The following is a 27,496-nucleotide window of genomic DNA, read 5'->3' on the forward strand; positions in this document are numbered from 1 at the left end:
ATTGATTTATATATATATTAACTGTGTAGCCTATGAGCCTGATAAATTTATCTACTAGTTTGAGTTAACTTTTTGGGTGGATTCCTCAGGACTTTTTGTATAAACAATAAGACTACATGCAAGTAAGTTTTACTTCTTCCTTTCCTATCTGTATGTGCTCTCTCCCCGTCTCCTTCCTGCAATGGCTAAGGCATTTGGTACAATTTGGAACAGAAGTATTAAGAGAGGGCACTCGTGCTTTGTTCTTGAACTTAGAAGAATTTCAGACTTTCATCATTAGGTATGATGTTAGCTGTGGGGTTTCCACAGATGCTTTTTTTTTTTTTTTTTTTTTAACCCAGGTTGCCACCCCCCCCCCCCCCCCGGCCCTGCCTCACAGATGCTCTTTATCAGTTTGAGGAACTTCTTTTCTAGTTATCAAGTTTTAACTGGAAATGGCTATTATATTTTGTCAAATGCTTTTTCTGTATCATGATTTTTCATTTTGTTAGTATCAAAAATTATATTGACTAATTTTCTAATGTTAATTTAATTAACATTAGAACACATTAATTAACATTTAATTGGAATTCTGGGGAAACTCCCCATGGTCATGATGTATTATGCCTTTTCTATATGATTGGGATTTAATGTATCAATGCTGTAAGAAGTTTTGAATGTTTATGGGCAATATTTGTATTTTTCTATTCTTAGAATTTCTTTTTATGGTTTTGGTATTGGAATAAAACTGGCCTCATAAAATAGTTCTCAAAAACTATTCCCACCACTTCTATTTGGTACTATGTCTGTCTTCAGAGTTTGATACCATTCACCAGTGAAGCTCTCCATGACTGGATTTTGCTTTGCAGAGAAGTTATAAATTTAATTTCTTTAGTAGTCATAGGGCTAATTAAATTTTCCTATTACTTCTTAAATCTGTGACTTGTGCCTCCCAAGAATTTCTCCATTTAATGTAAATTGTCAAATTTATTGAAATAAAATTGCAATTATCCCTTATCATTTTAAAATTCTATATTATATATAGAATTCCTATTTAATTTCCAGTATTAGTAACTTGTATCTTCTATATTATTTTTCCCTGATTAGTATAGCTAGTTTATCAATTTTAATAATCATATCAAAGAACCAGATTTTTCATTTGTTTCTTATTTATTTGTTCTCTTTATTATTTTCTTCCTTCTTTATTTTCCCAGATTCCTAATGTGGACACTTAGAGCACTGATTTTTAAGCCATGTTCTTTTTCAAACATTAGCATTTAAAGATTTCACTTTAAGTACTGTTTAGTTTTCATTACATAATTTTAAGTATGTAGTCATTTTATTATCATGTAGCTCAAAGTTACTTTTATTGTGGTCAGAAAACATACTCTGTATGATTTTAATGTTGGTTGGTTGGTTTTTTTTGGTACCAGGGACTGAACCCAGGGACACTTAACCACTGAACCATATCCATAGCCCTTTTTAATTTTTTTATTTTGAGACAGGGCCTCACCAAATTACTTAGGGTCTTGCTAAGTTGCTGAGGCCGGCTTTGACCTTGCAATCCTCCTGCCTTAGACTCCTGGGCTGCTGGGATTACCGGTGTGTGCCACTGCACAGTGAAATTTCTTTAATGTTGTAACACATGGTCCACCTTGGTCAATCTTCTTTGTGTACTTGGGAGGAAAAAGTGTATTCTGTCCTTGTTGGTCTTACTTCTGCAAATATCAGTTAAGTCATGGTACTTGATAGTGTTTTTCTGATGCTCAATTTAATTTTGGGGGGATCCAGCTGTGCTATTTCCAGCTATGACTGTGACTTTATTTCCCCTTTTTTGTTTCGTGTACTTTGAAACTCTGCTTATTACATGCACACACACAATTTTTCTATCTTCCTACTGTATGAATCCTTTTATCTTTATGAATGATCCTTCTTAGTCTTTAGCTTTTACCCTTTTGTAATGATGTCTATTTTTTTCTGTATTAACAAAGTCACTCCAAATTTCTTATGTATAATCTTTGTATGATTTTTCTATATATTCACTTTCAATGTATGTGTCTTTGTATTTAAAGTGCATCTCATATGGACAGCATGTAATTAAGATCTCTGCTTTTTGATTAAAATTTTTGACCTATTTAAACTTATGACGTGTTTGCTTTTAAATCTATAATCTTGTCATCTGTTTCCTATTTGTCCTGCCTGTTCATTAATCCTCTATTCCTTCCTTTGTGTTAATCAGATTTTTGGATTTCCACTTTAAATCCTCTGTTGGTTTTCTAGGTGTATCTCTTTATTAAACTCAAGAGTGAATGCTCTTGGAATTATAGTATATAAATTCAACTTATTCCAGTATGTTTAGAAAGAAGTTGAATTATTTGAGATAAAAATGCAGGAATCTTATAAAATATTCCATTTACCTGTGCCTCATCCTATATTTTTGTTGTAAACACTTTACATACAATTATATCTGTATTACATCCATATAATTTGTCAACTTCAGGGCTGGGGATGTAGAGTTGGTAGAGTGCTTGCCTCACATGCACAAGGCCCTGGGCTCAATCCCCGGTGCCAACAACAACAACAAAAAAAGGTCAGCTTCAATAAGTATTACTGCTGAGCACAGTGGTATATGCCTGCCTGTAATCCCAGCAGCCTGGAAGGCCGACACAGGAGGACATCAAGCTCAAGTGCAGCACTCAACTTGGTGAGAACTGGGATGTAGCTCAGTTGTAAAGTGTCCCTGGGTTCAATACCCAGTACTAAGAATAAAAAAAAAAAATTTTAAATGTATAATTTGTTTCCAAGTTATTTGTCTTTTAAAGAAATTAATAACAAAAATTGTTATTTTCTTTATATATATAATTTCTGGTGCTATTCATTCCTTTATGTAGATACAAATTTCCACTTGATATAATTTTCCTTTGGAATTATTACTAGATTTCTTGTAGTATAGGTCTACCACAGAAGTTCTCTATATTTGAAAATGTCCTTATTTTGCCCTTAGTTTTGAATGATAATTTTGGAATACATACAGTTCTGGGCTGAAAGGTTTCTTGCTTCCATCATCTGAATAAGTCAGTCTTCTGGTCTTCACTGTTTCTGGTGAGAAGTCAGGTGTTAATTACACTGTAGTTCCCTACACGTTGAATATCATTTTTCTCTGGACAGTCATAGAGCCATTTTGTTGGTGTTTTGGTTTACTCCATTGCACTTCTTTTTTAAAAATTTTTTTCTTAGTTGTAGATGGACACAATACCTTTGCTTTATTTATATATTTTTATGTGGTGCTGAGGATTGAACCCAGCAGCTCACATGTGCTAGGCAAGTGTGCTACCATTAAGCTACAACCCCAACCCCTCTGTTGCACTTCTTGACTGAGAAGTTAATTTTTCCCATTGAATTTGAGGAAATTCCAGTCATTATTTCTTCACAGATTTTTCTGCTACTTACTCCTGTCCCTCCCTCTAACATATTTTAGACCATTTCCCCACATCTCTGAGGTTCTTTTCAATTTGATTCCACCCTTACCTCTCCTTGAACTTGGGCAATTTCTATTGATCTATAATGAACTTTTCTATTTCATTATCCTCTCATAGTCCCCCAACATCTGTTTAAGCAACTTGCATTTCCATCATATACTACTCTAAGCTTTCATAGATAAATTATTTTTCAAATTTTAACAGTTGGATTGCCAGATGGAGTAATTCAGATGACAAAGTTTCCTCAAAATTTGTCATCTGCATAGTGAAATGAGGCAGGGAGTCTATCACACCATGTCCTCTCAATACCTAGTTTTAGACCTGGATACTTCACAACAACCATGTAAGGTAGATATTTACAATTTACAGTTTAAAAAAAAAAAAAACTAAAGCTCATTAAGTCTTCCAGGGTTATATAGATTTGTTTAAATTGAAGTCTCAAATTCAGCTATGTCAGTACACTACTGGTCTAAAGCTTACTTCCCGCTTATGGTATAAATAATGGGATTTGCTGCTCATCTCTACAATTTCAGCCCATAGTTTTTGGTTAATTTTTCTCCTTGGAGACGTCTGGTAATTCCTGCCAGTCTAGCAAGTAGGAAAAATTAGTTTCATTTAGGATCCAGTTTTTTAAAAAAAATTTTTAAAGAGGTGACTTTCAAAGTTGGATGTACTGTTCAAAACAGAAGTTCCTGGGCTGGGGAGATAGCTCAGCTGGTGGAGTGCTTGCCTTGCAAGCACAAGGTCCCGAGTTTGATCCCCAGTACCGCAAAAAAAAAAAAAAAAAAAAAAACCAGAAGTTCCTGATCCAGGCATAGTTGCTTACCTTTCCCACTAGGGCCGACATGGCAAAGTGTTCAAGAAATATCGGCTGAGTTGAATGAAATAATTTTGAGGAGAAAGATGATCTTGTACACCTCACTATGGGGGTTTCCATTTGGCAAGACCAAAGTTAACAGAGATACTTTGGGCTTATTAATACCTATCACTTACTGTTTTCAACAAAGAAAAAGGAATGGCTTCATTTTTTGGTGAACTAGAATCAAGGACTAAATCAGGAATGGCTCAGACCCCTTCCTTTGTTCCAAGTCCCCGGCCCCCCATAACATTTTATATACTTTTTCCCTGGATGAAACTACCATGTAGACTCTGCCCTTGTAGTTTGTTATAGCAATTAGGTAGGAGTTACAGATAAGGATGCTAAAGTTAATTTGTAGATTAAAGAAGCCCATATGGGGTTTTAGAGTCATGAAGCTGATTATAACTAGCTGTTATCATTCTTATCAATCTCCATCTATTTGATTTGTATATCCTGTTTCTGTTATGGATTCACCTATTCTGGGCATTTCATAAAAATGGAATAATCAAATATATGGCCTTGTGTCTAAGTTTGTTTTTGGGGTGATACGGGGTGCTAGGGATTGAACCTGGGGGTGCTATACCACTAAACTATATTCTCAGGCCTTTTTGAGACAAGGTGTTGCTAAATTGCCCAGGTCAGCCTTGAGTTTGTGATCCTCCCGCTTTTACCTCCCAAGTAGCTGGGATTACAGGCACAAGACTCCACACCCCGCTTGTGTTTGGCCTCTTTAACTTACCATAATGTTTTTTAGGGCTCATTCATGCATGTTGCAGTATGTATCCGTATTGCATTCCTTTTCATTTTTTATTTATTTTTGGTACTGGGGATTAAACCCAAGGGGCACTTCGCCAGTCCTTTATTTTTTGGACAGGGCCTTGCTAAGTTGCTAAGGCTGGTCTTGAACTTGCAATCCTTCTTCCTCAGTCTCCTGAGTTGCTGGGATTATACGCATGCTCCACTGTACCTGGCAACATTTCTTTTTATATAGAGGTATCATTATTCTGTATTCATTAATCAATTTACAGGCATATGTTGGAAACATTTTCAATTGTTGACTATTATGAATAATACCACAAACACTTGTGTACACACATTAATGTATGAACATGTTTTTAATTCTCTTGGGCATATGCAGAGGAAAGCAATTGCTGGGTCACATGGTAAATTTAACTTCATAAATGTTTTTCTGAGTGGCTGTATGTTTTACATTTCAACTGACAATGAGAATAGTTTTTCTGCTTCCTTGCCAGCATTTGGTGTTGCTAATATTTGTTTTCTTCTTAAGGTTAGAATTTTAAAAAAATGTTCTGGATACAAGTTATGTCAGATACTTATTTACTAATCTTTTCTCCAATTTTGTAGACTGAATTTTAATTTTCTTCAGTCTTCTGCAGAATAAAACATTTATTTTGATGAAGCCCAATTTATCATGTTTTTAGTGTATTGTGTCTTTTGTGTCAAATCTAAGACCTCTTTGCTTAACCTCAGATATGAAGATTTTCACTTATGTTTTCTTCAATCTAACACTCTCTCAACTGAGTTATTTCAGAGGCCTTCACTTATGTTTTCTAAAAGCTTTATAGTTTTATATTTTACATATAGATCTGTGACCAAATTTGAATTAATTTTGATATAAGGTATAGCATTTAGTCAGGGTGGGTTTTTTTTTTTTCCCTTTTAAATAAAAGTCCAATTATTCTAACCTCATTTGTTGGAAATACTCTCTCCTACACCCAATTGCTTTTTCGCCCTAAAAAAAAAAAAAAAGTTTACCTGTGTAGGCCTATTTCAAGATGTATTTTATTCCATGGATCTATGTATCAATTCCTCCATCAATACCACATTGTCATGATTACTGTAGTTAAATAGCAAATCTTAAATCAGACCGTTTGATTCCTCTAACTATATTCTTCATTTTGGCTAATCTAGTTCCTTTGCCTTTCTACATCAATTTAGAAACAGATTACCTTATTTTTCTTAAGTTTATTTTATTTACGTATTTTTATGTGGTGCTGAGGATTGAATCCAGTGCCTTGCACATGCTAGGCAAGCGTTCTACCACTGAGCCACAACTACATCATTAGTTGTAATTTCCACAAAGGTTATAGAATTATTTAATCTTGTGTGTAATTTGTTAGTTTGTGGTTTGGGAGGAGATTAGTTCATTTTAACTAGACTCACCTCTTGAGCTGCCGGGATTATAGACATGTGCCGCCACGCCTGGATTTATTGATCAATTTTTAAGTTTCCCTTAAATATTTCTTCTTTGATCTATGCATTATTTATATGTACAATGTTCAGTTTTCAAATGTTTGTAAATTTTCCTGTTGTCTTTCTGTTACTGATTTCAAGTATGATTCTATCATGTAAGAAGCATAATTTTTATGATTTTGAATATTTTAAATTTTATAAAGCTTATTACTCAAGACATGGTCTATCTTGGTAGATGTTCTATGTGTGATAGAATAGACATATATTCTATAGACATATATATATATACACACACACATATAGAGAGAGACATATGTGTGATAGAATAGACATATATTATTGGGTGAAGTCCAAATCTCTTAAAAGTTTAATCTAATTCTTGGCCTACTCATATTCAAGAATAAGAAGAAAAGTGACTAACCTCTTCCAGACTAAGAAAGTCCTTTTATTTGTTTGTAAGTAAGTAGGATCATCCTTCAGAACTTTAAAATTGAAAAGCTGCTTTAGACCATGAATCCATCAGAGTCTGAAGGATTCCAGAGTAAGATACCTTCCCTTCATCACTATGGTTAAAGAAATCCTACAAACTCATAGGACTGAAGCTTAACTCATTCCAAATATTTTTAAAATATATATTTTTAGTTGTATATGGATACAATACCTTTTATTTATTTATGTGGTGCTAAGGATCAGACCAAGTCCTCACACAAGCTAGACAAGTGCTCTACCACTAAGCCACAACCCCAGCCCATTCCAAATATTAAGTAAGTGGCATACATTTATAGTCCCAGTTACTTGGGAGGCTGAAGCAGGAGAATCCCAAAAGTTGAGACCAAATGTTTGAGAACAGTTTAGGCAACCCAGTTAGACACTGTCTCTAATAATAATAATAATAATAAATACAGTATAGGAATATTTTATTTGGGGATTAGGTTCCCAAGTAAACTAGTAAGAGAACAAGAGTGCCTATTCAAAAACTACCCTTCAACAGGGGCCAGCTTAAACAGGCTCCCATTGTCCCAAACAGGGTCAACTTCTATATCAAAATAAATAGTAACTCACCAATGGTGAGCAACTTTGAGAGTCCCTGTCTCAAAAAATAAAATTTATATAACATATAATTCTTTTATATAACATTTCCAAAGAACAAATTTCAAATGAAGGACAAGGTAGCAGTTACCAGGGGATAGGGATGAGGATAGGATGGTGGTAGTGGCAAGAGCAAGGTTGGTATAGTTTAAAGGGCAACATGATGGGAATTTAGAGTACTGCAAGTATTCAGTATTTTGATTGTGCTGGTGGATACACAGGTGATAAAATTGTACAGAACTTTATATATGTATATATGCATTTATATATATATGTACACATATATAAAAGAGTAAAAGTAACCTAAGGAAGAATGAATAAGCATATTGTATTGATGTCAATATCCCCATTGTGATATAATACTACAACTTTTCAAACTGTTACCAATGGAAGAAACCACACAAAGTATACAAGGGATCTCTGTATTATTATTTATTCTACTTGACTTTTTGCCTACCAGACTTTGAGCTGCATAGCCACAGAGATCATGCCTTTCTTCTCCCTTAATTCCCATAGTGCCTAGTTTAATAATTATCATATGAATGTATGAAATGTAGAAACCAAAGAAACAGGAGTGATCTTTTTACCTGGCTTGGTGTAGTTTTAGGCAGATCCTGAAATAAAGTAGGCCATGATTGGCTTTTTGGTCTGATGAACATCCCTCAGTGTGGTTGTTTAGGAATCATAATAGCTGGCATACATTGAGGACTTATGGGTAAAGCACCATTCTGAATGCTTTAAATGCATTTACTCTTTCATTTTCACAATCCTATGAAGTACTACTCCCAAGAGCCCTATATTACAAAATCACTATTATCTCTGTTTTTAGTTCATTTAGTTTTTATTTTTATTAGTGTATTATAACTACATGAGTGGAATTCCCTGTTATGTACATGCACACAATATAACAATATAATTTGTCAATTTAATTCCCCAGTAATTCCCCTTTCCCTTCCCACTGTATTATTTCTTACAACTGCACGTCAATCTATAATAATTTCAGTAAGAGTAAATAATAAAAATAATTTAACCTACTGAATAAAGTAACAATTCATAGATTCATACTGATAGAAGACAGGCAAGAGAAGGAAAAATTCCTTCTAGTAGAATGCTAACTTATTAATTAGGAAATATATCTAATTAGGAAATATAATCTAAATATAATCACTATTCACAACCATCATGGTAATAACTGATTTAGGCAAAGATTAGGACATTTAGTAGTCTCAAAGCATCTTCCTATACATTTTTTACTTAGTCAAGGGAAATAGTTATCTTCACAGTGGAGACACCTGGCTGAGATTCTACTTTCATGAAGTGACCAACATTAGTAGCACCACCAAACGACGAAACAAACTGATGTCATGCTCCTGTTGATAGGACACACTGAGAACATTACTTCACTAAAATAGTATTTCTCCCAGAAATGAATATCCTGAATCCTAGAACAAGGAAACATCAAACACAGCTAAATAAAAGGATACTTTATAAAATAATCTTCATTCTTCAAAAATGTCAAAGTTAAGAGAGAGAATGAGGAAATATTTCACAGTAAAGGAAGGTAAAGAGACATGAAAAAAAAGTAACACACATTCCCAGATTGGATAAAGAAAAAAATAGCTGGCCAGGCCTGGTAGTGCGGATCAACCCAGGAGGCTGAAGCAAGATGACTGCAAATTCAAGGCCAGCCTGGGCAACTTAGTGAGGCCCTCAGCAACTTAGCCAGATGCTGACTCAAAGTAAAAAAAATTATAAAAAGGACTGGGTATGTAACAGTGGTAAAGCATCCCTTGGGTTCAATCTCTAGTACCCTCACCCACTAGAAAAGAAAGAAAAAATTGCTATAAAAAAATATCAGGGGCTGGGGCTCAGTGGCAGAGTGCTTGCTAGCATGTGTGAGGTACTGGGTTTGATCCTTAGCACCACATAAAATAAAGGCATTCTCTCCAGCTGCAACTACAAAAAAAATTCAGGACTACTGGCAAAATTTGATTAAGACTTAGTAAGATTAGACAATAGTATTGTATGAGTGTTAAATTTCTTTTGTTTTGGTAAAGCAAATGAATATATTAAAACAAAGAAAAACTTCACCCAAGTATCTACATTTAAAAATAGGCTATCAAATGCTTGAACAAACCTTGGGTGAAACTGAATTCCATTCATTAAGGAGTTACTTTCTGCTACATACTTACTGAGGCTAATGTAGACCCTTGGCATCTGAGGATTTAAGAGTTTTCAACTGTTATCAATCTATAATAAAAAAATAAAATGTGACAAATAATACATTCTGCATTTCTGAGGCACTAATCAGAATCTCAGAAATGAAAGTGCTGATATATAAGGCAAATTAATTAGGACTGAGAAGTACTGGCAGCTGTGACTCAGTATGATTTTTATAACTGCCTATATATTACCAGGTACTCAATAATACTCTCTAGAGCAGCCATTTAAATTTTATAATTACACCTTACTACATTATGTTCTAATAGTTTTGCAAACTTAAGATATTCACAAAAATGTTTTGGTAAATGTACCTTGAGAGGGAGAACAGTATCCTATATTAAGCCAAACCATGCAGTTACTTAAGACCTCACAGAATTTTTTCAAAATAAACTACTGAACATACATCCTAATTAAAACCAAAACTTTAATATATCAAAAGTTTAGAAAGTTTATAGTCCAGTAATTTCAATATGGGTAATTTGACATCTCAGTTCCTACCTGCAAAGTGATTAACAATTAATTATACAATAACTTCTACTGTCATTGGTTTTGGCTCAGATATTTAAATAATTAAATGGTTTGGATTTTTGCATTTTATCATTCTTTTTTCTGTGTGTGTGTGTGTGTGTGTATGAAGTGGGGGATTATACTGAAGAAGATGAGAATGAAGAGAGCTCAGGAATTAAGAATCCACTGAAATTTCATTTACCATTTCCTTACAAAATATATGTGGAAAATATGGCTTAAAGACAGAGGGGGAAAGCCTCTTGTTAAATTTATTGATTTTTATATTTATATGATATAAATAGATATCCTCCCTCTGAAGAAATACATGGTATATTTAAAGGTAAAGAAGTATGAAATCTATAAGTTATTCTCAAATGGTTAAGAACACACATGAGAAATGGAAAATATGAAGAAAATATAAAAAATTTGGTAAATTTGAATTGAAAAAGTTTGAGAAAAAGTATGAGTTTTTGTATTATTCTTACAACTTCTGTTTTAAATTATTTGTTAATATTTAACTGTACCTCATGATTAGTTCAATGACTGGTGCAACGAAATGCTCAATATTTTCCTCTCTTATTTTAATTGTAAAATGTCTACCACTGTTGGGGCACAGGAATCAATGACCTAATCAGACTTGGCCAAGATCTGCCTGCTTAAAACACTTCACCAATTTCAAAAATCATCTATGAAGAAAAGTCTACTATTTAATTTTTTTAAAAGGCATATATGGCTTTGGACTTATTTCACTTAATAGATTTGCTTATCTAATATTAAATATTACCACTGGGCATGGTAGTACATGCTTATAGTACCAGCATGCTGATTTTCATCTTTTGAATAAATACCAAGGAGTAGCAAAGCTGGGTCGTATGGTGGTTCCACTTCTAGTCTTTTGAGGAGTCTCCATACTGATTTCCAAAGTGGTTATACTAATTTACAATTCTACCAACAGTGTAAAATTGTCCACTTTCTCCTGCATCCTCTCCAGCATTTATTATTTGTATTTTTGATGACTGCCTTTTAACTGTAGTAAGATGAAACATCAGAGTATTACTGAAGATTGATCCCAGGGGTGTTTTACCACTGAGCCACATCTCCAGTCCTTTCCATTTTTTAATATTTTCAGACAGGGTCTCACTAAGTTGCTTAGTGCCTCACTAAACTGCTGAGGCTGGTTTCGAACTTGTGATCCTCCTACCTCAGTCTCCAGCTGATATTACACCTCAAGCTTTGGTGTAGTTTTGCATTTCCTTGATTGCTAAAGATGTTGAACTTTTTTCCCCCACATATTTGTTGATCATTTTTATTTCTTTTTTTGAGAAATGTCTGTTTAGTTCACTTGCCCATTTATTGTTTGGGTTTTTGTGTGTGTATGTCAGAGGGAAAGTCTTTTGAGTTCTTTATGTATTTTGGATATTGATCCTTTGTCAGAAGAGGAGTGGCAAAAAATCCCATTCTGTATACTTTTTTTTTTTTTTTTTAGCTGTAGATGGACACAATACCTATATTTATTTTTATGTGGTGCTGAGGATAGAACCTAGTGTCTCACATGTGCTAGGCAAGTGCTTTACCACTGAGCTACAACTCCAGACGCTCTTCACACTCTTAATGATTTCTTGTGCAGAAGCTTTTTAATTTGATGCCATCTCACTTATTAACCACTTATTAATTCTTGGTTTTATTTTCTGAGCTTTAGAAGTGTTACTGAGGAAGTCAATGTCTGTGCCTGTGTGTTGGAGTATTGATCCTATCTTTTCTTCTAGAAGTTGCTGTTTCCAGTTCAATTGCTAGGTCTTTGATCACTTTGAGTTTTTTTTTTTTTTTTCTTTTTTTTTCCTTTTTTTGGTACTGGGGATTGAATCCAGAGGCTCTCAACTATTGAGCCACATTCTCGGCCCTTCTTTTATATTTTATTTAGAGACAGGGTCTTGCTAAGTTGCTGAGGCTGGCTTTTAACTCGTGATACTCCTGTCTCAGCCTCCTGAGCACTGGGATTACAGGTGAGTGCCATTGCACCTAGCTGAGTTGGCTTTTATGCAGGGAAGGAAGCAGGGATCAAATTCATTCTTCTACATATGAACATCCAGTTTTCCTAGCAGTATTTAAAAACCTGTCTTTCCTCCAAGTTATGTGTCTTTGTCAAATCTGATCTTTGTCAAGGATCAGACAATTTGCCTGTGTCTATTCCCTTGGTCCACATGTCTGTTTTTATGTTAGTAATGTGCTGTTTTGTTAGTATAGCTCTGTAGTGTAATTTGAAGTCAGTTATTCTGTGAGCATTGCTTTTATTGCTCAGAATTGCTTTGGCTTTTCTAGGTCTTTTTTTCTTCCATATGAATTTTAAGACTTTTTTCTACTTCTGTGAAGAGTGTTATAGGTATTTTGATGGGGATTACATTGAATCTGTAGATGGCTTTTGGTAATATGGCCATATTAATAATATTGTTTATCCAAGAACATGGGAAGTCTTCCCATCTTCTATTAACTTCTTTCTTCAGTGTTCTATAATTTTCATTGTAGAGATCTTTCACCTCCTTGGTTAGATTTATTTCTAGGTATTTAATTTTGTTTGCAGTGCTGGGAATTGAATCCAGGGGTGCTGTACCATAAAGCTATATATCCAGTCCTTTATATTTTTAAATTTTCAACAGGGTCTCACTAAATTGTTGAGGCTGGCCTTGAACTCATGATCCTACTGCCTCAGTCACTACAGTCTGGTCCTAGGTATTTTATTTTTTGAGGCAATTGTGAGTGGAATCGTGAATGGAATTGTTTTCCCGATTTCCTTTTCAGCAGTCATTACTAGTTTTTAGAAAAGCTATTGATATTTATATGCTGATTTTGTATCCTGCTGCTTTTCTGAATTTATCAGCTCTAGAACTCTTCTGGTGGAGTTTTTTGGGTCTTCTAAGGATAGGACTGTATCATCCAAAATCAATGATAATTTGACTTCTTTTCCTATTTGTATTCCTTTAATTTCCCTCTCTTGCCTAATTGCTTTGGTTAAAATTTCAAGTACTACATTGAATAGGAGTGGTGAAAGTGGACATCCTTATCTTGTTCTTGGTGTTAGAGGAAATGCTTTCAGTTTTTCCCTATTATGATGTCAGCTTTGAATATGTCTTATATATAGCCTTCATGATGTTGAAATATGTTCCTTCTATCCCTAACTTCCTCAGTATATAACAAAAATGGATGCTGGATTTTACTGAAGGCTTTATCTGCATCTATTGAGATTATCATGATTTTTGTCCTTAATTCTATTCAATGAATTATGTTTATTGATTTGCATATGTTGAACTATCCTTGCATCCCTGGAACAAAACCAACTTGATCATGATGATGTACAATCTTTTTAATGTGTTTCTGATTAAGAATTGCCAACATTTTAGTAAGGATTTCTGCATCTGTGTTCATCAAGGATATTGGTCTGTATTCTTTCCTTGATGTGTCCTTACCTGGTTTTGGTATCAGGATGATAATGCCTTCATAAAATGAATTTGAGAGTGCTTCCCTCTAGTTCATGGAGTAATTTAAGAAGCATTGGTATTAATTATTCTTTAAAGGTCTGGCAGAATTCAGCTTGGAATTCATCTGGTCCAGGGCTTTTCTTTATTGGGAGGTTATTACTGCTTCAATATTATTGCTATTTGTCTATTTTCCAATTTATTGGAATATAAGTTTTCAAAGTATTCCCTAATGATCCTCTGGATTTCAGAGATGTCTGTGGTGATATCTTCCCTTTTTGTCTCAAAATTTATCAATTTGGGTCTTCTTTTCGTTAATTTGGCTAAGGTTTATCAATCTTGTTTATCTGTTCAAAGAACCAACTCTTTGTTATGTTGATTCTTTGTATTATTTTTTATTCCCTACTTCAATAATTTTGGCTCTTATTTCCTTCCTTCTTCTGGTTTTGGAATTGGTTTATTCTTGTTTTTCTGGGACGTTGAGATGCATCATTAGGTTATTTGGGTACATTCTGATTTTTTTTTTTAAATGTAGGCACTCATAGGCTATGAACTTTCCTCTGAGGACTGTCTTCATATTGTCCTCGAGTTTCTCAAGCATTATCTCTCTTTTCTCATTTGATTCCAGGAATTTTTAAATTTCTCCCTTACTTTCATCTATGATTTATTCATCATTTAAGAATACTGTTCAACCTCTATGTGTTTATATACTTCCTACAGTTTTTCTTGCTGTTGATTTCTAATTTCATTCCATTATAATCTAATAAGATATAAGGAATTATATAATTTTTGTATTCAATTTGGCTGTTATAAAATATTTTATAGATGTCTGTAGGATCCCTTTGACTTCTAGTATTTTTTAAGTCTTAAGAGTATTTGATGATTTTATGTCTGGATGACCTATGTATTGGTGAGAAGGGTGTGTGGAAATCATACAATATTATACTGGCAACTGAGTCTTTGTCAATTGTTTTATATAATTGGGTGTACTGAAGTTTGGGGCACAGTTATTTATTATTATATCTTCTTGTTGAATTGTTCCCTTTTCCAGTATGAAGTGATCTTCTTTGCCTCTTCTGATTTGGGCTTGAAGTCTGCTTTATTGGATTTAAGAGTAGTTATTTCTACTTGCTTTGGGGCTCCATTGACATGGGATATCATTTTCCATTCTTTCACTTTCATCATGTGGATATCTTTGCCTGTAGAATGAATCTTTTGCAAAGAACATACAGTTGGGTTTTAGTTTTTTAATCTACCTGGGCAGTCTTTGTCTTTTAATCGGAGAACTGTTTATATTCAGTGTTATTATAGAGGGATGTTTATCATTTCCTGCCATTTTTATTTATTTCTAAATGTTGAATTCAGTACTAATTCTTATTTGCTTAGGTTCTTGTCTGAGATTCATTCATTTGTGAGTTCTGGAGATTGTTTTTAACTTCTCTGTGTAGTATTTCTCTATTTTCTGTAGTGCTAACTTAGTAGTTATGAATTCTTTTAGTTTATGCTTATCTTGGAAGGTTTTTATTTCTTCTTTGATTCTGAAAGATGGCTTTGCTGGATACAGCAATCTTGTTAGTAGTTATTTTAGAGTTTATCTGAGAAACTAGAAGTTATTCTGATTGGTTTACCTCTAAGTGTGACCAAACATTTTTATCCTAAGATTTTTAAAATTCTACTCATTTTCTATATGTTAGGCCTTTTAATTATAATGTGTGACAAAGAGGTCCTTCTTTGATCTTATCTATTTGGGATTCTGAATGCCTCCAGGATTTGGATATTCATCTCATTCCTCCAAGGTTTGAAAAATCTTTTAACTATATTCCTGAAAAGGTTATCCATGCCATTAGCAAGCATCACAAATCCCTCTTTGCTTCCAACGACTCTTAAATTTGGTCCCTTAATATTGTTCCAGCATTCTTTTATATATATAAATGTGTGTGTGTGTGTGTGTGTGTGTGTGTGTGTGTGTGTGTATTGGTACTTAACCACTGAGCCACATCCCACAGTCCTTTTTTACATTTTATTTAAAGACAGGGTGTTGCTAAGTTGCTTAGGACTTCACTAAGTTCCTGAGGCTGACTTTGAACTCAAGATCCTCTAGTCTCAGCCTCCTGAGTCACTAGGATTATAGGTGTGTACTACCACACCTGGCTCTTGTATATTATTATCATGTTTTCTTATTTTATTGCTGATAAGTCTTCAAGATCATAGTCCTTATCTCCAAAGTCTGAAATTCTGTTTTGTATGTAATTTAATCTATTGTTAAGACTTTTAACTGGAGTTTTGATTTACTGAATTTTGGTCATTCATCATTTTAGCCATCAACTTTTTGAATTCTTGGTATTACATCCACATCAATATCTGTGGGTTCAGTAATTGGGGTTGGTTACAAATTTTTGGAGACATCTTGTTGGCTTGTTTCCTCGTGTTTTTTGAGGTACTATTTTTGTGCAGCTACTGATATAATTCCTCTCCCTCTTTTTTATGGGGGTCCTTTACTCAGTAGTAATCTCTTTTATAATAAGCCCATGGCTGGAGGTATATCTTGGCTTCAACACATCTGATCAGCATAAACAAAGTGTTAATTTCAACTAACAGTACCACTCTGAGAGAGGATCTGCCAGTAACAGTGTTACTTTAAGAGAAAATCCATGTTATAAAATCAGCATTATAAAAGTTATTACTAGCTGGGTGCAGTAGTGCACATCTGTAATCCCAGTGACTTGGGAGGCTGAGGCAGGAGGATCACAAGTTCAAAGTCAGCCTCAGCAACTTAGCATGGGCCTAAGCAACTTAGCAAGACCTTGTCTCAAAGTCAAAAATAAAAAGGGCTGGGGATCAGTGGTTAAGCACCCCTGGGTTCAATCCCCAGTACCAAAACAAACAAACAAAAACAACAAAGAAGTTATTACTAATGATCTTTATAACTATTGACCAAAGAGAAACATGGATGAGAACTAATTTAGAATAAGCTGTGAAGATTGTTAATAATAGTATACTAAAGTGAACTGAAACAAAGAAAATAGAAAAAAAAGGAAAATGAAAGAAAAGGGAGGGGAGGGAAAGAAGACAAGTTAGACTAGAAACAGTAAAAAGCATGAAGAAGAAGGGAAGGGAATGGATATTGCAAAGAAAAGAGGTATTGAGATAGGATCCAATTCACTGATGAAATACATAAAATTAGATAGAACTCTGACAAAACAGAAAATGTGGGGAATCACTATCAGTCAATATCAAGGAGTTAATGCAATATCTGTCCTACAAAGAGTTACTTTGTTCTTGTTGAGGTTTTTGCAATAGAGGCTTCTCTGGGATTTCAATTTGAGACTCTCCTAACTATGAAGAAGTTCATTAAACACAAATATCATGCTGTTTATTCTCAACTCTGCCCCAAATCAGTCTAAATTGATAGGGAAGCCTATATATGTTGAGCTCCACCCCTCCTTGCCTGGTTGACTCTAGAGAGGTTGTCTGCTTCAAAGCAGATGTCCCCACCTAGAATAGCTGTTATTGTCTGAGGATGGGCATGCAAATCTGGCAGTGGAACTGGTCAGCCCTCTCACCTGTTCTGTCTGCAGACTGATCTGGGTTGCATCACACCCCTGACACTCTAAGAGTCTCAGTCCATGTGTTGGAGGGAGGTGCATGGGACACATCAGCCCTATTCTCCAGTTCGTTTTAAGCTTGGAGGAGGTGGTGCAGGGGTCATCTTTTTTCAGATGACCCAGATCAGTCCCAGTTCAACCCATTGTGAGTCATGCTCCTTATCCCAGAGATCGGATCACCAATTTCCAATGAAAGCAAGCTTTGCTCCTATATCATCTGCATACTGACAACCAGCAGCTGCTGTGACTACCCTGAGTTTCTCCCCAGTCTGTGTTGCAGTGTCACTTCTTCATCCAAACTGACTGACAGCATGAGTACTCACCAATCCAGTGAGTAGTAGTGGCTGTTGGTGTTGGTTATTCAAAAAACAAGTATACCAAAAATAAGTTCAAAAGAATGAAAGAGGAAGGAAGGGAGGAAGGGAGGGGAAATATGAAAAACAAGTTATGAAAAACAGGGGGATTCCAACTCTGTGGACTGGGAAGTCCAAAGAGCCTTTCAAAGCTGTTTCTGCCCTCCCCACCTTTAATTGTCTCAGTTTATGAAATCTGTTGGACAGTGGTGTTTTCTCATAAACTTGGTGGGAAAACGTCTTTCAGTTTGTCACAAAGGCCCTTACTCCCCACTGAGCCACCACTTGCTGATGCTGCTACTCTCTATTGCTTTTATCAATTCTATTTCTAGTCTAGAAATTGATTTTTGGGTTTTATCTGGTTGCTAGTTCTCTGGGTTGCCTACTGGCATTTTCCCATGGACTTCCTACTTCAGTGTTCTACTGCAGAACTGCTATTTTAATTCACTGGTGGAGAGGTACTGCAATATAGGGGGTTCCTCTGATCTGCCATTTTCTCCTCACCATGCTGGTGGGATTAAAGAGGTGGGGCCCCATAGGAGGTACATAGGTCATCTGGGAATGTTCTGAGAAGGTAATTTTCCTGCAACCCTTTGAGTGCTTGGTAGAGGGTTTCTATAAAAGGAGCAAGCCTGGCTGCACTCTATTCCTATTCCCAGATGTGAACCTTCCTCCCATTCGATCCTTCTTCTCAGTCATAGGGCCTCACCAGATCCTTCACTGTGCAGTTTTGACTTTGAATCTCCAGAACTATGAACTAAATAAGACTCTCTACTTTAGTAGTCTGTTTTAAGTATTTCATTATAATAACAAAAAATTGACTAATACAACAGTTATAACAATAAATGGTACACAGATAACAATAATATGGCATCAAATGATTTTTTAAAAAATTCTTGTATTTTTAACAATCAGACTTCCTTGTATCTTGTAGAATGAAAAGTTAAATAATACTATAGAAGATTTGATTATATCATTACAAATTTGATTTAAAAGTCATAGAACTGGACACAGAGAAGATTTATAAAACTTGATTATGTATTATACAATGAATTTTATGAAGTGACAAAAAAAAAATCAAACCATATTTTCAGGAAACAATGCAGTAAAACTAAAGAATGGCAATAAACACTGAATGAAATTACTTGGGACTTCAAAAATTTCTAATTAACTCCAGAGCCAAAGAAGAACTCAAAACTAAATCAGAGAGTTTTTAGAAGTTAATGATGAGCTGGGTGCAGCAGTGCATGCCTGTAATCTCGGCTACTTGGGAAGCTGAGGAAGGAAGAGGCACGTTCCAGGCCAGCCTCAGCAACTGGGCAAAACCTTGTCTCGAAATTTAAAAATTAAAAATAAAATGGGCTTGGGATGTAATTCACTGGTAAAGAGCCTCTGGGTTCAATTTGTAGTACTGCAAAAATTAATTAATTAATAAAAAATAAAAAAAAAATCAATGATGAATTCATTACTTTTCAAAACCTATGGATGAACAACAAGGAAATGGTTAAGCAAATAATGGTAATTAAAACAACAGAGTATTGTATAGCTGTTTACAAAATGGAGAAAAATAAGGAAACTGGTTTTTCTTTCTTTCTTTTTGGTACCAGGGATTGAACCCAGGGCCTTAACACATGCTAAACATGGAAACACTTTATGATAGACATGAAAATATGTTCCAGATATATCAAATGAAAGCAAAGCAAGACAGGCACAGTGGCACATGCCTGTAATCCCAGCAGCTTGGGAGGCTGAGGTAGAAGGATCATGAGTTCAAAGCCAGTTTCAGTAACAGTGAGGCACTAAGCAACTCAGTGAGACCCTGTCTCTAAATAAAACACAAATAGGGTTGGGGATGTGGCTCAGTGGTTGAGTGCCCCTGAGTTCAGTCCCCAGTACCCACTAAAAAAAAAAAAAGGCAAAGCAAAATGAATTGTGTTCAGTATGCTATTATTTGTGATTGAAAGAAAAGTAGAACATATATTTCCTTGTTTATGCACAGATATGTCTGAATGGGCATCCAAGAAACTGAAAATAGTTGGAGAGAAACTCTGGAAGAGAAATGGGTAGGAAAAATGTCACTATTTATGTTTTTGCAACTTTTGAATTTTGAACCCTAAGAATCTATGACCTACCAAGAACAAATAATGTTAAAATTATAGACTCAACCAAACAAAAGACGTATTTGTTGTTTGTTGGTTCCAAAGAATAATTTCATAACCTTAAGAATAGTTTTTTAAAAAATCCTCTGCGGGGGGGGGGGGGAACTCCTGGAGGTCCCTCATTTTAGGTCAACGTGTAGAGTGAATGGAGTAAGTTCCTATTCCATCTTCCTGCTCCAAATATCCATTTAAAATATTGCCCTTGGGGAGAGGACGTATCAGATATTAAATTAATAAGAATAGATACTATATTTAATTTTAGCCAAAAGGCTGGAAAGTATTTAAATATCTTTGTTATTAAGAAACACAGAAAGTAACTAGAATGTCAAATCAAAAAACCAGAAAAAGTTGGGTACAGTGGCACACACCTATAATCCCAGCTACTCAGGAGGCTGAGGCAGAGGGTCACAAGTTCAAGGCCAGCATGAGCAATTTAATGAGATCCAGTCTCAAAATAAAAATAAAATAAAATAAAGTAAAAGGGCTGGGGACGTAGCTTGGTAGTAGAATACACCTGAGTTTCAATCCCAGTTCCACAAATAACAACATAACTAGAAAAAAAAAATACAACCAAAGTCAGAGAGCAAAGGGAAGGAAATGAGGAAGGAATAGAGAAATGAATTCTTAAAAGACAAAGCGAAAAATAAATGGAATTATAAGACCAAAGACATAGAATTGAGCAATGAAACCAGATATACAAATCTGTGATGACTAAATGAATAACAGTAGAAAAAAATGGAATATAATAAAATCTATGATGAAGATTTAGTAAAAAGTACATATTATGTAAAAATTTATCCTATTAAATTTAAAACCTAGATGAAATTAATGATTATAGAGAACAACAAACAACCAAAATTAGGGTATGTTAATAGTAAAGCAGAATAAACCAGTAATTATGGAAGAAATTAAAAGGATAGTCAAAGATCTTTTCAAAAAAGCTGCTAAAACTAAATATTCTAAATGTGTATTATCTTATTATTTACATGTACAAAGTTTTAAAAAATTAAAATAGAAGAAAAAGGTTGGGAGTAAACAATTTTCCTCTAACCCCAGTTACTCTCCCGAGGAAACCATCCCTCTAGTCAGCTTCATGTGTTCAGAGGGTTTCTTTACTTCTGCGGCTGCTGCTGCTTCTTTTTTCAATGTGGTAGGGATCAAACCTAGGATCATGCGCATGCTAGACAAGTGCTCTTTCATTGAGCTATATCCCCAGCCCAAGATCCTATAAAACCTCAGAGAAACAGAATAATATGAAGTTATTTATCCTATTCAATATAATTATAAAAATGCACATAAGCTTGCCTTTTCTTTTTACAAAGCTATAATAAAGTTACAAAATGTGAGCAAAGAAAAGAAAACTATTGATTGGGTGATTATCCATCCTTGTTTGCCATGGATGATTCTAATTTGTTTTATCATCTTAGTATAATTACTGAAAGCACTTCCTTTCATTTTGAAAACTGTCCCAATATGGGATATCTTAATAAGGTCATCCTAATTACTGACCAATCTTCTTAGTGAATATAAATGCAAATATCCTTTATAAAATATTAGCAAATCAACTTCAACACTTAAAAAAATTGAGTTCCACTTATGATCAGCTAGAATTAATCTGATAAAAGATTGATCAATTAATAAAAGCCAGAATTGATTTTTTTCCAGGGGTCAATATTTTGTGTGTGTGTGTGTGTGTGTGTGTGTGTCTTTTATGGTTTGGAACTTACATGCCCCCCAAAGGTCATGTGTGGTAGGCTAGTTCCAGCTAGAGATGGAACTTTAAGGAGGTAGGACCTAATATAAGGAAGTTAGGTCATTGGGGGTGGACCCTTGCAGTGGATATTGGGACCAAACCTCTCCTCTCGCTCTATTCCTCAGATGCACTGAAGAAAGTAGCCTCCACTGTCATGTACTGTGCTGCCACAGGCCCAAAGTGATGGTGCCAAGCAAACATAGACTAAAACCTCTAAACCTGTGAGCCAAAATAAATCCTTCCTCCTTTCAAGTTGTTTATCCCAGGTACTTTTCCATAACAACAGAAAGTTGGCTCACACTGTTTAAATAAAAAATTTTTTAAATTGATACATAAAAACATAATAATGGGGGTATCATGATGTTTCTATACATGTATACACCATGTAGTATTTAAATCAGGTTAAACATATCTCCTTAAACATTTATCATTTCTTTATGGTGAAGAGACTCAAAATCTTTCATCTACTACAGTTTTTTGAAATATACATAATTGTTACAACATATAATTGTTATCTATAGTCATCCTACCATGCAATAACACACTAGAACATATTACTTCTAACTATAACTTAGTATTCATTGATTGACCTCTCCCCATCGCTACTTCCCCAAGAATCACTTTTTAAATATAAAAACATGGGAAAAGATATAACAAAGAAAAACTAACCAAAAGAAAGTCAGTGTACTGAGTAATATCAATATCAGACAAAACAGACCTCAAGGAAAATAGCATTACTAGAGATAAAGGGGCCATTGATAATAAATATTAATTTCTCAAGATAAAACAATTCTAAAACTGCTTGCTTAATTACATAAGCCTCCACAAAGCAAAAGGTGAAAAGGGAATATCCATAGTCATTGTCAGAAATTTTTACATGCCTTTCTTGGATGACTGGTTATACAGATTAAAGAGGAAGTATACAGAAGACTTGAACACATTAAGCAAGTTTCACTTAAAGAACTCTTATTGACTAGTTAAAATTATACTAAACAAATACAAATATTAACCAACTCCCAGGAGTGAAAAGTACTATAATTTAGTCAATCTTAAATCAATAGGAAAATATAGTGCAAATTAAAAAGTACTATCAAATAACTTTAGGGGGTTAAAGAAGTCATGAAATGAGTTAGAAAAATTTTAGAACTGATTAAAATCAAAATCCTAGGTATCAAAACATATGAGATGTAGCAAAAGCACTATTTATAAGAAAAAAGGGAAGAAAATTAATGTTCTAAGCCCTCATCTTTAGAAAACAGAACAAGTGAATCTCCCCAAAGAAAGCAGAAGGGAGGAAATAATCATATGGAAGTAATTAATGAAACAAAGAATACAGAAGAAAGAAGCAACAATATCAATGTCTTTTAAAAGACTAATAAAATTGACAAACATATTGCAAGAAAATTAAGGAAACAAAAAGAAAAGGCAGACAATTTGGAGTAAAGCTTTTCTCCAGAGCCAGTCCTTTTCTGATGGGACTCTAGATTTCGATACTTAGGAGTCTAAGTTATCTCTGCTGTGCAGGTTCAGAATACCTCCAGGCAGCATGCCTGGCTCCCTAGAACCAGGAATTAGACCCTGAATAATACAGGCAAATGCTCAGCAAAATATCTGGGTTGCCACCCCACTGGCCTCCTTGCAGTCAAGCCTTGCTGCATCTCTCCATCTACCAACACCTTGGGACACCTCAGCTACCATATTGGATTATTCCTGCTGCTGCTGCCATCTTTAGTAGGGGCAGCTTCCATCTGGCGATACCTACCAGAAACCAGAAGCTCATTATCAATGTACCTATAGGTCAGCCACTGCTGCTGTCACCTACTTGGGACAGGGTCACTTACAAGGGCCCTGCAGACTTGGTTGCATCTGAGCTATCCCTGCTAGGTGTACTAATAGCCACCATCTTGCTGCAGAGGCAGGAAAAGGGTACGAGGGCAGCTTGACCCCTGCTCATCCTGCCAACCAGACAGGCACCCACCAGGATCCCAGAGACAACTCAGGAACACTTGTTGGGATCCAACATCAGCCTGGTCCATGACTCTACTGAGCACCTGGTCCCAACAGGGCCCTCTGCTCCTCATTCCCCAGTCTTCCAAACATCCCCTAGCCACCAACTGGCCCAGTGCCTGCAGCTACATGGCTGACCCACAGCTTTCAACACCTGGTCCTGATATTTCCAATAAAAAACAGCTTCCTGAGACAGGTGCTCAGGTCCTGATGCTCAGCCCTCAGAACCTCCAGGGAGAGAGGTTACTGATTGAGAAATCAATAGAGCAGGGGCAGGAGAGATACAATTTATAAAGACTAAATTATAGACCAAGAATTGTAGGGTCCACAAGTGGGAAAAAGCCAAGATCAGGCTCCTGTGTCACTAAGTAATATGCTATTGAATGATGCATGGATAGCAGAAGACATCAGGGAGGAGATAAAAAAAATTCTTAGAGGTAAACAAGAACAATGATAAACATACCAAAATCTCTGGGACACTATGAAAATGTCTAAGAGGAAAATTCATTGCATGGAGTACATTCAATAAAAGAAGAAAAAGTCAACAAATAAATGACCTAATATTACATCTCAAAGCCCTAGAAAAAGAACAGATCAACACCAAAAGTAGTAGAAGACAGGAAGTCATTAAAATCATAGCTGAAATCAATGAAACTGAAACAAAAGAAACAATTCAAAAAACTGACAAAACAAAAAGTTGGTTCTTTGAAAAAATAAACAAAATTGATAAACCCTTAGCCACACTAATGAAGAGGAGAGAGAAAACTCAAACTACTAAAATTTGTGATGAAAAAGGAACTATCACAACAGACACTATTCAAATGCAAAACATAATTAGAAGCTATTTTGAAAATCTATATACTCCAACAAAATAGAAAATCTAGAAGACATTAAATTTCTAGAGACATATGATCCACCCAAACTGAATCAGGAAGACATACCCAATTTAAATAGATCAATTTCAAGCAATGAAATAGAAGAAGTCATCAAAAGCTTACCAACCAAAAGTGCGGTACCAGACCTATTCTCAGTCTAGTTCTACAAGACCTTCAAAGAAGACCTAACAGCAATACTCCTCAAAGTATTCCATGACATAGAAAAGGAGGGAACCCTTACAAACTCATTCTATGCAGTAAGTATCACTCTGATACCAAAATCTACATAGACACATCAAGTAAAGAAAACTTCAGACCAATATCCCTGATGAACGTAGACACAAAAATTCTTAACAAAATTCTGGCAAATCACATAAAGAACAATTAAAAAGATAGTGAACCATGATCAAGTGGAATTCATCCCAGGGATGCAAGGCTGGTTCAACATTCGGAAATCAATAAATGTAATTCATCACATCAATAGACTTAAAGTTAAGAATCATATGATCATTTCAATAGATACAGAAAAAGCATTTGATAAAATACAGCAACCCTTCATGCTCAAAACATTAGAAAAAATAGGGCTAGTAGGAACATACCTCAACATTGTAAAAGCTATCTATGCTAAGCCCAAGGTCAACATCATTCTAATTGGAGAAAAATTGAAAGTGTTCCCTCTAAAAACTAGAATAAAACAGGGATGCCCTCTTTCACTTTTTTTTTTTTTTCCTTTTTCCTCTCTTGCTTTCACATGAGAGAACATATTACCCTTGAACTTCTGAATTTGGCTTATTTCACTTAACATAATATTCTCAAGTTCCATCCATTATCCTGCAAATGACATAATTTCATTTTTCTTTATGGCATAAAACTCCACTGTGTATATATACCACAGTGAAATGTATTTCTTAGTAAGACTTGAAAGTCAAAATTACTCCTCGACCCATGAGCTGCAGAATGAATGTCGTCATCAAGCATGGAAACAACATTAAGCTTGTTATACATCTCCATTAGAGCTTTTGGATGACCAGGTATATTGTGAATAAGCAGTAATACTTTGAATTTTTTTTTCTAGCAGTAGGTCTCAACAGAAGGCTTAAAATTATTTGGTAAAGCATGTTGGAAATCAATATTGTGTCATCCAGGGTTTGTTGTTCCACGTATAGAGCATAGGTACAGCAGTTTTTGAGATATTAAGTGAACACTGGTTTCGGCTTAAAATCACCAGCTGTATTAACCCCTAAACAAGAGAGTCAGCTTAACTTCAAAGCTAGGCACTGACCTCTCTCTAGCTATTAAAATCCTTGATGGCATCTTCTTCCAATAGAAGGCTGTTTCATCTACATTGAAAATATGTTGTTTGATTATAGCCACCTTGGTCAATTATTTTTGCTAGACTTCTGGATAGCTTGCTGCAGCTTCTGTTGTCAGCACTCACTGCTTCTTTACCTTGTACTTTCATGTTATGGAGACAGCGCTTTCCTTAAACCTCATGAACTGACATCTGCTAGTCAAATTTTTCTTCTGCAGTTTACTTACCTCTCAGCTTTCACAATATTAAAGAAAATTAGGGGTTTGCTCTGGACTAGGCTTTGTTTTAAGAGAATGTTGTGGCTGGTTTGTTCTTCTATCCAGACCACTGAAACTTTCTCCATAGCAACAATAAGGTATGTTCACTGGAGTAGAACTTTAAATTTCCTTCAAAAACTCTTCTTTTGCAGGGTGCAGTGATTCAGGCCTGTAATCTCAGTGGCTTGGGAGGCTGAGGCAGGGGGATCGAAAATTCAACGCCAGCCTCAGCAAAAGTGAGGTACTAAGTTACTCAGTGAGACCCTGTGTCAATAAAATACAAAAAAATAGGGCTGGGGATGTGGCTCAGTGATTGAGTGCCCTTGGGTTCAATTCCTGGTACCCCACAGCTCTGCCCCCCAAGAAAATAACTCTTCTTTTGAATTTATAATTTGGTTAACTGATGCAAGTGGCCTTTCAGCCTATCTTAATTTTGACAAACTTCCTCACTCAGCATAATCATTTCTAGCTTTTCAATTCAAGTAAGATGTTTTGACTTTTTGACTTTAACACTTAGAGGTCATTGTAGGGTTACCAATTTGCCTAATTTCATATTGTTGTCTCATAATAAGGAGGCCCAAGAAAGGGAGAGAGATGGGGGAATGGCTGGTCACTGGAACAGTCACATCACACACTATCTTACATGGGCATGGTTCATTGTGCCCCCAAACAATTGTAACAGTAACATCAAAGATCACTGACCACCTGAACAGATAAAATAATTTTTAAAAGTCTGAACTATTGTGAGAATTACTGAAATGTGAGAGAGACACAAAATGAGCACATCATGTTGAAAAGAATGGTGTCAAAAGACTTGCTTGATGCGGGTTTCCATAAATCTTCAACTTGTGAAAAATGAAATATTTGTAAGTGGAGTGCAATAAAGCAAAGTGCAATAAAAAGGTGTGCCTGTATTTCTTCCTGTTGATATATAAAAAAGTTTACCGTAAGACCATATGTTGTGTTATACAGTTACAGTCTTGTATATACTGTGTCTCAGTTGCAACAAGAGGTCATGTCAAGTGATTGACCCCTATCCATGTAGGTTTGTATTAGTCTATATTTTTCAAACAATGAAAAAATCACCTAGTGACACATTTCTCAGAACATATCCCCACTGTTAAGTGATACATGACCACATTTATGTGAATTTACCTCTGGCCTCTACTGTGTTCCATTGATCTATTTGTTTATTATTTTGCTAACACTACAGTGTCTTGATTACCTTAGCGTTACAGCAAGTATTGAGTTGGGTAGTGTTAGTCCTCTGACTTTGTTACTTCTCATCCAATACCGAGTTAGCTATTCTGAGTCTTTTGCCTCTCTATGTATCAGTTTGCTGATAATACAATTGG

At 35.2% G+C, this 27,496-nt stretch overlaps 1 protein-coding gene and 1 pseudogene across 1 annotated transcript in view; both read right to left on the minus strand.

Moving 5' to 3' along the window:
* Simc1 (SUMO interacting motifs containing 1) overlaps nt 1-27,496 on the minus strand; it is a 77,996-nt gene that overhangs the window by 39,409 nt on the left and 11,091 nt on the right. The window lies entirely within an intron of this gene.
* LOC124987807 (uncharacterized) lies at nt 20,047-20,219 on the minus strand (annotated as a pseudogene).

The sequence above is a fragment of the Sciurus carolinensis genome, chromosome 6, assembly GCF_902686445.1.
Source record: "Sciurus carolinensis chromosome 6, mSciCar1.2, whole genome shotgun sequence".
NCBI lineage: Eukaryota > Metazoa > Chordata > Mammalia > Rodentia > Sciuridae > Sciurus > Sciurus carolinensis.